This window comes from Protopterus annectens, chromosome 7.part0, assembly GCF_019279795.1.
Source record: "Protopterus annectens isolate FY-2018-M chromosome 7.part0, PAN1.0, whole genome shotgun sequence".
NCBI classification, from domain to species: Eukaryota; Metazoa; Chordata; order Ceratodontiformes; family Protopteridae; genus Protopterus; species Protopterus annectens.
The window spans coordinates 119,738,154-119,751,096 of record NC_056739.1 but is presented as its reverse complement, the minus strand read 5'-3'; the positions used below and the strand labels follow the sequence as shown (position 1 = coordinate 119,751,096).

The following is a 12,943-nucleotide window of genomic DNA, read 5'->3' as shown; positions in this document are numbered from 1 at the left end:
AAAAGCAAACAAGAAACAAGCTCAAGATACATTGCTTAAAGGATTACTGTACAGGTTATGGACCACACATGATTGGCATTCTGTTTAGTTTACGGGTAAAGTCTGTAGAGATGACTGGAAGTCTCCAACAAGTGTAATGAGCTTTTTAAAATAATGGAATCCTGTCCTTTAATACCCAAGGCTTATACATTATCTAGTCAAGTATTCTCTGCATGGCAACAACAGAAAGGCTTTCAATGTTGGCAATTCTTTAACAGTATGCTTATTAAAGCTTACTTGCATCTTACGATCTCAGACAAGCTTACCTTATGGTCATTAAAGCATTGCTACTTAAACACAGAGCAACAGGCACTTTGAGTAATAAGCATAAATCTGAGTAATAAGCATAAATCAACAGTACAAAAATATGACAGAAACCAGACCATTCTGCAAAATCAAGGACAGATGAAAAGCCACTGTAGTACTTATGCAGTGTGTCTTCCCCATCCAAGGTAGATACAACTACTCCTTGCCTTGCTTGGACACATCCAGAGTCACTACATGGGGGAGTGGGGTGCAACAAGCATGTCACAATTTGAAATCTCTCTGGCTGACTGTGATGGCCCTGACACATTTGTAATACCGCTCAACCTCAAGAGCAAGAAATCTGGACAAAGCCATACACAGAAGTGGGACAAAGGCCCAAAAATAAGGACAATTTTTAAATATTGCTCTAATAAACTTAGAAAGATAATAGAATAGGTCTTGCATTAGTATGAATTTTCTGAAGGGTATAAAATCTGAAACTCAAATGTCTGTCATTTTCTAACTTCAGTCTTTAGTGATTTGTCACTAACTTGCCAAAAAACACAACTTTATGAAAAATGGACCAAAAATGTGATGCAAAAATATAAAATAGACACACAATACAGCTGCTACTTGTCAAAGAAGGGACACTTTAATATTAGTACTGCTACCTTGAGCAGCTGACAAAATAAAAGAATCTACATGTATTTCAAGTAATCTACAACTTTGATTATTACAGTTATTTCTTAATTGTAAACCCTCCATGTTTTCTTCCAAAATTGCTATTTTGCAGAGGGATTATTAGGGGGAAGAGCAACATTTTGAGCCAAAAATTGGGGACAGTTAAGAGGTTGGCTATGCCTAATTCTATAAAGCAATTTATTTGCATGTACCTCTCAACCTGTTAATGCAGTAAATCTGAACAAGGCCAAATATATTGGGGAACATATAAACAGTACTAAAATTGCTCTTGTATAAATTGAGACAGTTGATAGAACAGCTCTTACTTTAACATGCATTTTTCTGAAGGTTATGAAGTCTGAAACTTATTATTTAGTGACTTAATTCCTAAATGATTTGCCAGAAAACTACAAATTTTATGAAGAACAAACCAAAAATAAGAAGCAAAAATCTATTAATTCTTTGAAAATCTGGACAGTTGGGAGGTATAGTTCAGCTGGGCCTGTCTGAGTTTGCTGCCCCCCCCCCCCCCCCGACAAAATAATGGTTGAATGGAGCCTCTGCAGCCATTCCAATGAACCATTACTTAGCTATTTCACTCCATTTACCATAAACACTAATGTGCATACTGCTTTACTTCTATGATGAGTTGGACTTCATTTGAAAGTTTTATTTTGTATTTTACAGCACAAACACTAAGTCATCTGTTAAACAAAGCAATGCAGTCTCACAATGAAAACTTAGCATTAAAACTTCTCTGCCCTTGAAACTCACATTCATTGAAACAGCATTGAAACCCACATTCAAAGAAAATACATGTTACCAGTGGCAGATAAAGATTAATTTTGGGCTGTTTTCAAATCATAGGCCCCTTGCATATGAAACATACATGTGCTCTTTGATACACCTTCATCATTGTACTAAAATTATATTCCTTTACAATACAGTACACTTGTTAGAGGGTGTTTTAAATTTGTTTTGAACATTTTTCCAGTAAGCAATGAAACAAACCATATGCACCCATAATGGCAAAACTGCCCAGTTGAGAACATTTATCATAAAAAAGTCTACGCAGACTTCCACAGTCCACCATTATTAGTAAATATGCACAATTCCACAGTCCACCATTATTAGTAAATATGCACAATTCTACAGTCCACCATTATCAGTAAATATGCACAATTCTACAGTCCACCTTTATCAGTAAATATGCACAATTCTACAGTCCATTATCAGTAAATATGCACAATCTCTGAAGTAAGACATCTAAATAATTCCACATTAAAGAAATCTGTAACTAATGAAGCGGCTGCTGCTAGCAATCACCTTTATATTTCATGGTTTCATCGAAAAATAAAGTGTCTGTTGAACCTCAGGAATAAATTGCCTATATTACATTAAAAAATGATAAGCTAGTAATAATATTGCAAGAGGAAATGGATGGCAAACTGATAACAGACTCATAGTTAGTATCTTCACCTAGGAGAACATTCTCAGTACGGCAGCATCCACCCCTTGTGGGAGTAGAACCCACAGCCTTCTGCATCAAAAGCAAGTACACAACCTGTTGTGCTATAGTATTAACTAGGCAAAGCACTAAACTTCTATTCCCCTGCAGCTCTCAGCTCCTTGTAAAATCTACTCAATACTCAACTGCATCTCAACTTCGCAGCTCAAGAAAACTGGAAAAAGCCAAAATGTATTGGGGGCGGTCAAAAGCCCAAAAACCAGGGACACATTAAACATTGCTTGTATAATCTTGGAAAGTTGCTAGAATAAAATGTTGTGTTGCCACCATACATTTTACTGCCAAGGTCCCTGAGCAAAAAACAGTCAGAGTAACATACCACTACGCCTCATCAGCTGCTTTGTAAAAGAGAGGAAGACTGAAACTTAAATGGCTATTATTTAGTGAATTCAGTTCTCACCATAGCTGTCAACCTCTTAGTACAAAACACCTGGACAAACCCAGTAATGAGGGAATACAGCCCTCAAACATATTCAGTGAATTCAGTTCTTGCCATAGCTGCCAACCTTAGCACAAAAACCTGGACGAAGCCAATAATGGGGGAATACAGTCCCAAAAATAGGGACAAATTTAAAATATTCATCTTATAAACTTAGAAAATTGCTAGAAAAAAAGGTTGCGCTACTATGTATTCTGAAGAACATGAAGTTTGAAATTCAAATGCCTGTCAATTTTACTGCGGACAGAACAAAAACAATTTTCAGCAGAGACGCAGGGATTAATACTGCAGACACGTCTTTGTAAAATGGCAGGGCACCAGAGCAAATCCACACAAACACAGTGAGGAGATGCAAACTCCACACAGAAGCCACCCCAACCAAGAATCAAACCAGAAAACCTATAGCTGTGAGGCAACAATACTACCACTGCACCATCAAATCTGCAAGGAATTAAACATTCAGAAACCTGAAGTCTGAAATTCAAATGCCTGTCAATTTTACTGCAGACAGAACAAAAACAATTTTCAGCAGAGACGCAGGGATTAATACTGCAGACACGTCTTTGTAAAATGGCAGGGCACCAGAGCAAATCCACACAAACACAGGGAGGAGATGCAGACTCCACACAGAAGCCACCCCAACCAAGAATCAAACCAGAAAACCTACAGCTGTGAGGCAATAATACTACCACTGCACCATCAAATCTGCAAGGAATTAAACATTCAGAAACCTGAAGTCTGAAATTCAAATGCCTGTCAATTTTATTTAACATTTGTTAATCAGGACAGTCTGACTTGGAACAAAAAAACAATTTTCAGCAGAGGCCCAGGAAGAAATAATGCAGACATGTCTTTGTAACATGGGAGGACACAAAAGCAAACCCACACAAACACAGGGAGAAGATACGGACCCCACAAAGAAGGAACCCCAGCCATGAATCAAACCTAAGAACTTGCAGTTGTGAGGCAACAATGCTACTACTACACCATCAAATATCAAGCATTGCAACATTTACAAACCACAGATATTATGAGGAACAGATCAGACCAAATATGAGGCAAAAATCTGCAATTTTTTACAAATGGTGGTGGGTAGGGAACTCAAGTCTTTAACACCTGCATACAGGGTACAGGGTTCAAGCCTGAGGTATTCCCTACCACACCACCATGAGCACCTGGGGCATTCACACACACACACACCAGTAAAGAAGCACTATAATATATCCAGCTAACACACACCAGTAAAGAAGCACTATAATATATCTAGCTAACACACTACTACTGTGACAACCAACAGTACTGAATTCAGGAACTTTACTTCTCTCTGAGCTCTTAAATTTCATTTACAATTTAATTCTTATTACACAGATAATTCTCCCAGCTTTAAGCATGCTCTCATACATTTGCTTAAAGTACCAGTGCTCAAAAATGCCACAGTTTGTAGACCAGTCACAAACCTTTATCTATTGAACAAACACTTGAATATATTAAAATACACAATCTTCTGTCAGGTAAACAATGTAGCTTTCACCCCTAATACAATACTCAAGCTGCAATCTTCACATTAATCTCTTAGCTAAAACCTTACTGATATACTCAAATGCAGAGAATGGGTTATAAATGGGTGCAATTTTTCTAGACTTAAAATGGATCTTTGAAATTTTTAGCCATAACTTATTTCTAGACAAACTAACTGACAATGGCTTCTCTGTTGAAGTTACTTCATGGTTCAAGAATTATCTCTAATACAACATTCATAGTTGTTCACAAGTCCTATCCAGACACAGGATTGTTCTCTAAGGGAGCTCCACATAATTCAGCTTTAGCCCCACTACCCTTCATTTTACATAAATAATCTTCAATGGGACTTGGCACACTTGAACATTACAATGTGCACAGGTGATATATTAACTCCTGATAATAAATATTTATATCGGCTACCATCTGCTTTGCAAATAACTTCACTTTTATTTGCAATTGACTTTCTACAAGTAAGTTAACTATTAATATTAACAAACATGCTGTTATGATTGTTTGCACTGTGAAATGATGAGTCTAAAGTAATGCTCCTATAAATCATTCTACTGGAATCACACTCTCTTTCTCTAAACAGCAAACCTAGTTGGGCATTTAGCTTGATGCCAGTATAAAGTAAAACGCACCATACACTTACCTGTCTGTTCTCCATACCATATCCTGCCCGCGCAATACTCACAAAGACCCGCGAGATCCCAAGCAAAGCTCCTTCCCAACGAGATCCCAAGTAAAGCTCCCTCCCGACGACGAGACTGTTCTGACTGCTGCTGTTGCAGTCCGGACCCGACACATAATCCCAGCGAGTCTGTGCACTTTAAAAGTGCACAGACGTCTCCTTGTGTCCCTCTATGGGGACTGCCGGACTGCCTTGAGCATGCGCATAGACCGACAGTAGTCGGGACTACTGTGCATGCGCGAAGTCCGTGAAATTTAAAAAATAATTTTGTTTTCTAATTTTTTATTTTGAGGGGGTTGCAGTCCGGCAGCCCGATGCCACAAGCCGCCCCCTGGATACATCAGTAGTTTTCCCAGTTAATGGAGGGGTAGTTGAAGTCTCCCAGTATGAGAGTGTTAGGTTAGACACTAATATTCTCCAAGGTGCTTAGGAATGTGGAGTGTGAATCTTGGGTCATGGTTGGGGACCTATAGCAGGCTATGACCTGAATCGCTGTCTTACCCAACATTAGCTGCACCTGAAGTATCTCAGATGCGTTATGTTGGGCTACTAGTCTGAAGGTGTGCGCATTCTTTATGAATATGGAAACACCACCGCCTTTGGCGCTTCAGTCCAAGTTCTGAGGCCAAAAGGTGTGGAATGAGTTGCTGCCTAGTAGTGCAGGGGTGCTTTATGATGCCTTGAACCAAGTCTCTGTTACAGCACAAATGTCGATGTTCTCTATTTTAAGGTGTACTTCGAGTGAGTGCATTTTGAGATTTAGACTTCTAGCGTTGAGCAGCATGACCCTCAAATTGCATTTGTTTGTAGCTGTTATGGTGGTAATTTGGTCTTTGGCACACCATCTAAAAAAGGCACTATAGGGGTGGCAAAAATCATGGACAGTATCCGGAAGCCCCAGGGTGACAGATACAGGCCATCTCTGGCAAAGCATCGAGGTCTGTCAGTCATGACATCCCAGGCAGACAGACACTGCATCCCCTTAGAATGACTCCAGAAACTTAGCCAATTGTTGAAATCAATCATTTTCTGCTTGTACTATGGTATAATTCTGGGTGATGGTAGGATGCTGCTCAGTGCTATGGTCATACCCACCTGGGCTAAATAATCTGACAGCTCCTCCATGTCTCTTTTCATGTAGTCCAGGGAGGTATGTCTCAGGTCATTCACACCCACATGTACAATGACAGAGTCATATTTGTACCTGTTGTTGAGGGACCTGAGTGTGTGCGTTATATTACATATTCATGAAAATATAGAACAATATTCATTTATTTTTTGTAATTAAATTCAGAGCTACAAAGGCTTAAAATTTGAAGGGCTGAAATTATATCTTCAAAATGTTAGCATATTAGCAATGTTCTGACATAATACAGATATTAAAATCTATACAAGAGCACTTATGGTAAAATTAAAGTAAAAAATTTTCTAAGAATAATATCCATCCTCAACCCCTTTTCTCATCTTGCACATGGAGTTGGGGTGTCACTTCTGCAGTGATAATTATCCTGAGCCAAGGTTTGTACTGGTGAGTGGCTAGCCCTGCTGTGGTAGTTCATTTGCACCACTCACTCATGCACTCACTCATGGCCAATTTAGAGTGTCCAGTCCACCTACTGCATGTCTTTGGAATGTGGGAGGGAACTGCAGCACCTGGAGGAAACCCATGTGACTGCAGGGAGGACATGCAACCTCCGCACAGAAGGCACCCCTGCTGGGAATTGAACCGGAAAGCCTCTTGCTGTGAGGCGACAACACTAACCATTGCACCACCATGGCCACCCTTTCTAAGAATAGTACAGCAACAAACAAATAATGAAATTGCAGCTTTAAATAACAATTACAAAGACCTGGAATAAACTAGAACACAAAAGTAAAACATAAAATACATTTTTGTTAATATGATACATAAATGTTAGAGCTATACTTCTCCTAACATTAAGAATTTATTCAGAGTAGAACTTGACACTTCCTCAAGAAAATGGGTTAACAGTATATGGAAACTATTTATTAATGTTTTGGAATAGTGGACTTCCCTGTACTCCTTGCTCTTTGCTAGGTTACATCCTGCATGGCATGGTCTCTTTTCCTAGTAATAAGTACTGCTACACCGGATGACAATGTTCTGTGAACTTATTAGATACAGAATGCTAGCAACTTCATGTCTATAGTACAGCTAAATGTGTAATAATGTTTGTTTTTCTTTCGGCTTTTCCTGGTTAGGGGTCACCACAGCGGAACACCGGTCCGCTAATGATTGGCAGTCAATTTTTATGGTGCCGAGGTGCCAGCCCTAAAGAGAGAAATTCCATGTTTACACATGTGACAGAGTTCTTAACTTGCTCCTTATTAGGAGCTATATTTCCCTGATGATCAAATTGTACAGACATTTTAACAAACCATGACTAAATAATAAATAAACAGATTTTGTTATGTTTTAAATTCAAATGCAAAAAAGAACTGACTTAATACTATCCATGGGCCTTTCCACCTTGCCCAAATTATACAACATTTATGCCAGTGTTTCATCAGAAAACATTATTATGAGTAAAAAACAAACTGCTATGTGTCTAATTATTTAAACATACTAGTCCAAGGAAATATATGCACAGGAAAAACAAGATGAGATATGTCATATCATAAGTATTGTGAGGATACTACATTGCTAACAAACTTTACTAACATTAAAAAGATTAACATATGTAATGTATCACATACAAAATGATTTAGGGAACACATAACTCGCTACAATTCTTCCTCAGTCGATCCATACCATGTGCGCCAACAATAGATTTACTTGAAAAAATGAAAAATAAATACAAATTAACATTGCTTTACTAAAACACTCTCTATAGAAAGCAGCCCTTTAGATAAGTAGAAAGCCTCCCTAATGACAGTTTCTTGTGGAAATATGATGACCTGGTAGATTCACTGTATATACTACAGAATTGCCTCTTTTTTTGTTACAAGTTCGGTGGTAGGTTTCCCAGCCTTTTCCTTTCTTCCTCTTTATTCCCTTTTTTTCTTTTTATAAACAGATAACATGATTCATTAGTATTCTGTGTATTACTTACATAATTATAAAAAGTGTATTATCAAAAAGAAGGGGCAGAGGGGCTTACTAAGTTACAGGGCTCGCCACAACAGTCAGGGAATCCTTCTACGTGGCACACCTCATCACAAAGGGCTTTTCATCCAGAAAAAAGGAGGTCATGTCCCACTGTACTCATCCCTCATTAGACCCATTATAGAATACAGCGCCCCGTTTGGTATGTACCTCTCAAGACATCTGCAACAGCTGGAAAGGCCGCAGAAATACCTCACTAAAAGAATCACAGGCCTAAAGCAGATGCCCTACGCTGACCGCCTTAAAAAACTCCAGCTATACCCTGTCGCATATCGTCTACTCAGAGGCGATCTCTGCTTAACATACAAGGCCATGTCAAACCCAGAGCTGCTGGACATGATACACTTAAAGAAATCCCAATCCCTCAGAGCTACACGCTCCAGGGATCTAAACCTTGTCATCACAATAAACAAAACATGCTGGAGGGATAGGTTCCTGACCCAGAGACTCCCCAGACTCTGGAATAGATTGCCCATACATGTCAAGCAGAGTGCCTCTTTGGACCTCTTCAAGAGGAACCTTGATGATTGGATGGGAGAAAGGAAATTCACCCCAGGGATCACGTCAGTCGCCCTGCTAGACAGGGGTCCAGGAAAGTAAACAATGTGGGAAGAAATACCAGGGAATTGTTATGGCTAGGCTTGTATAGGCCCTAGGGCTGATAGCCTAGTACCAACCTATGAACCTATGAACCTATAGCAATGACGGTGTTTAGACCTGAGATCCCAGCTTTCTTTAGAAATAAAAAGAATGTGGAATAATAGCCACACCCTCCTTGGTCTTGAAGGACACCCTGTATTCTCAAGAAACATCTTCATCCCTTTCTCTTCTGCAGCTTTTGTTGAGATAGAACATCTCTAAAGGGTACAGAAAGTTTGGGGAGGGGAAAAGAATTTGATAAGCTAGCCTTTGGCTATTTACTCTTGGACAAGTAGCAGTGCTGAGCTAAGCAGATGCATGGGTGGGGTCAGTCTTTGAACCACTTCCATCAAGGGACACTATGGTAAAGGTCACTGTTACTGCTGGCCACATCAGGACTTTATCCAGCCTCTCTGAAATGTCAGAGACCTTGGGCTCTGTGCCAGCACCCTTTGAGATCCAGAATATGGAAACTGCTAGGATCCAAAAGAAGCTCTGAACATTTCCCTGAGCTCTGATTCGCTATAAATGAGCTTGATGCCTTACCAGCATGAATGCATCCATTGTTTTTTACATTGATAAGAGATAATTATTAAGTTGATTCTGAAAAGAAGGTATCCTTGAAACACTGTACTGCATTAGGCATTGTATACATCACTCTCAAATGAGGTATTAATAGATACTGCTGTATGGTATGTTGAAGACGTCCGTAATCATTTGTTAAAACTTAATGCAGATCTAATCACAGAATAGTTAAAAAATAGCCACCTGTTCTAGCAATATCAGCAATGATTTCCTGAATGAAAAACTACATCAACATTTTAGAATGAATTGTTGAACTTTTTCCTGTCGTGAGTGCACCCACATAGCAAATTTGTTTTTACACTGCAGTTTTATCAAAAACATTTCATTAAGGACATCTGCGACTAGTTCAGAGTTCCCATGGCCAGTCAATGCTTTCCAGAAATTCCAGACTCACCCAGACAAAATCCCCCTCTTCCAAACCCCAGGCAGAAAGATGTCTTCTCACACAGTTACTACTGTCAGATGAAGAAGACTGTCTAAAGCTACAAAGTAACAGAGCACATAACTTATGCAAGGCAGCAGAGCACAGCTGTGATTAGACCTGCCGCACAGTACGCATCCTAGCGCAAAGACTGCTTTTAGAAAGGTGCTTCCATCCTTTGCATATCTGCAAACATTTTTTTAAGTCCTTGGTTGGAAAAATGATGGTTTAGTCCGACCCCCACATCCCATAAAAAGTTTACCACCCTAGAAGTTACAATGCTGTGAAAGATGTAAGAACAGAAAACATTTCATCCTGTCAGTCAGAATGTATGCCTGTAGACTATCCATCAGGAAAACATACCATATATGTACAGTATTCCTTTACACCAGCGCTGTTTCCTATAAAAGTGTGCCAGTACCACATTCTCACATGTGTGGTCAGTACTGTGTGTCTGCAGCTATCGTTTGTTAAAAAGGGCCCTGTCCCTATGACTCAAAAGTATTTTATATTATACTCAGCATTCTAATATCATAGTGCCCCCATTTAGACTTATCGCCCTTTCCAGCAGTGTGACATTGGCAGTAGAAGTTACTACAGATACGACAAACATTTGACAGCAACAGCACATGAGGAATAAACACTCACATCAACAGGTGTGGCACCAACATTGTCCCATCGGTCAACAAAACATGGTGCATATACACTTACATTAGCAGGTATGGCACCATCAGATGCTCATCAGACAACAGCTCATGGTAAGTAACCACTCTCACCATCTGCTGCCCATTATATAACAGTACATAGTAAGTAACTGCTCACATCAGCAGGTGTGGCACCATCAGCTTCCCATCAGCCAACAGCTCATGGTGTGTAACCACTCACATCAGTAGGTGTGGCATCATCAGCTGCCCATCAGACAGCAGTACATGGTGTGTAACTACTCACATCAGTAGGTGTGGCACCATCAGCTGCCTGTCAGTGAACAGCACATAGTGTATAACCACCTACATCAGTAGGAGTTGCATCATCAGCTGACCATCGGTCAACATGATGTGGTGCATAAACACTCTCCTCAGCAGATGTGGCACCATTAGCTTCCCATCCTCCAACCACTCATGGTTTGTAATCACTAGCATCAGCAGATGTAACACTATCAGCCATCCATCAGTAAACAGTTCCTGATGAGTAACTGCTCAGAATAGCAAATGGTAAATAACCACTCACAGCAGCATGTTCATCAGATAATAGTACATAGTGTGTAAATGCTCACATCAGCAGGTGTAACACCATCAGCTACCATCAGTGATGAGTGCCATTGTGCTCTACCACTATACTGCCTCATGTCATATCACCATGGCATTCCTGTCCAGGACGGATGGACACCAGTGTTTGTGGATGTCCTTCAGTTGCCTCTACTACCAGCAGAGCCTCAGCCATATGCTTCAGAAATGCCCCAAAAGTGCTCCAAATTCTCTCTTACTGAGGAACTGAGGTGGTGCCTGCTCTCAGGATAGAACAATCTGACACTGCAGAGAGTGAAAGACATCCTGATCAATGTTGTTTGTCTTTTTTGGCTTTTTCCGGTTAGGGGTTGCCACAGTGGAACTCTGGTCCGCTAATGATTGGCAGTCGATTTTTATGGTGCCGAGTTGCCAGCCCGATGCCCAACCTTCAGTGAAGGTACGCCCATTCATGCATGTCTTTCGGAGGCCACTCAACCGCAGGGAGGACATGCAGAAAGTGAATTCCATCAGTGCTACTAGAATACTGTCTGACCCTTGCACAACTGACCCTTGCATAAAACCACCCGATGTCCTGCATAAATACAACTTACATTCTGCATATTGCAAGGCAGGAAGGTGAGATTTGTTGATTTTGGAAATAGAAATGACACTACAATATTCTCCAACAATCATCAGTTTGGTGTTTAAGGGTGTTGTCCCTTGAATCTTGTAAAAGAAAATGACAAATAACATCATAGAACATAAAGCTTTTAGTACCAGACCATTATAACATAAAATAAGTAAATTTTAAGGAGATGATAGTCATTAACAAATGACAGCTCTTCACTTTTGGATGCTTAACATTTTAGCACAATATTATAACTTTCACTAAAATTCTAATTCTTCTTCATCTTCTTCATCACAGCACTGAAAATTTTCAATGCACAGCTCTGATGTGGTCTATTCACTTTTCTAGCAACCAACATACCTGTAGCCTTTGCTAAACCTGTACTTTAAGGATGACAATGCAACTATTAATAACCACAACAAATAAAAACTTAATTAATTAATCTATTGTTTCCAGGATTCTGTAGCCTGCACTGTCTCTCATTCTTCACACCCCAGTACTGGCAACCACTCTGACCTAGTGTGCCCCGTGTGACAGTCCAGGTTTTACTCCTTCTTATGTGGGCCCTTCCTTTTGCTACAGGTAGCAAGGTATTGACTGTTACAGGGTAGTGTCAGACATATGCATCAGTGGTGCTCTGAGTGACTGCTGGGATCTGCCAGCTTGGTGAAAGTCTGTGTGTGTGTGTGTGTGTGTGTGTGTGTGTGTGTGTGTGTGTGTGTGTGTGTGTGTGTGTGTGTAAATTGTGTAAATTAAATGTGCACACACCAGGTATGCTTCATCCAACAGATTTCATCCCTCTCCTCAGAAGCCTAATGCATAAGTAGGAGTGAGTGAGTGAGTGACTATGTCATGAACTACTCTCTCCACCAGGGGCATGCAGGAAGACAAGAAGCCCTGTCCTACCTACCTCACAGTGCAAATTCACAATCTCTGTTATTAGAACACACACGCCCACACATGTACACATGCGCACACACACACACACACACACACACACACACACACACACACACACACACACACACACACACACACACACACACGCGCGTGCGCGCGCGCGCATGAGCACACACATATGCGCACGAGCACACACACATGAGTGTGCACACTAGGACAGAAAAGTATAAATATCAGACATGCAGGGAAGATAAGTGTGGGTACAAACAGGA

At 40.2% G+C, this 12,943-nt stretch overlaps 1 protein-coding gene across 2 annotated transcripts in view; it reads right to left on the bottom strand.

Moving 5' to 3' along the window:
- The window catches only part of PACSIN1 (protein kinase C and casein kinase substrate in neurons 1), a 1,250,130-nt gene that overhangs the window by 353,774 nt on the left and 883,413 nt on the right, over nt 1–12,943 (bottom strand). The gene's annotated exons all lie outside the window — the stretch shown is intronic.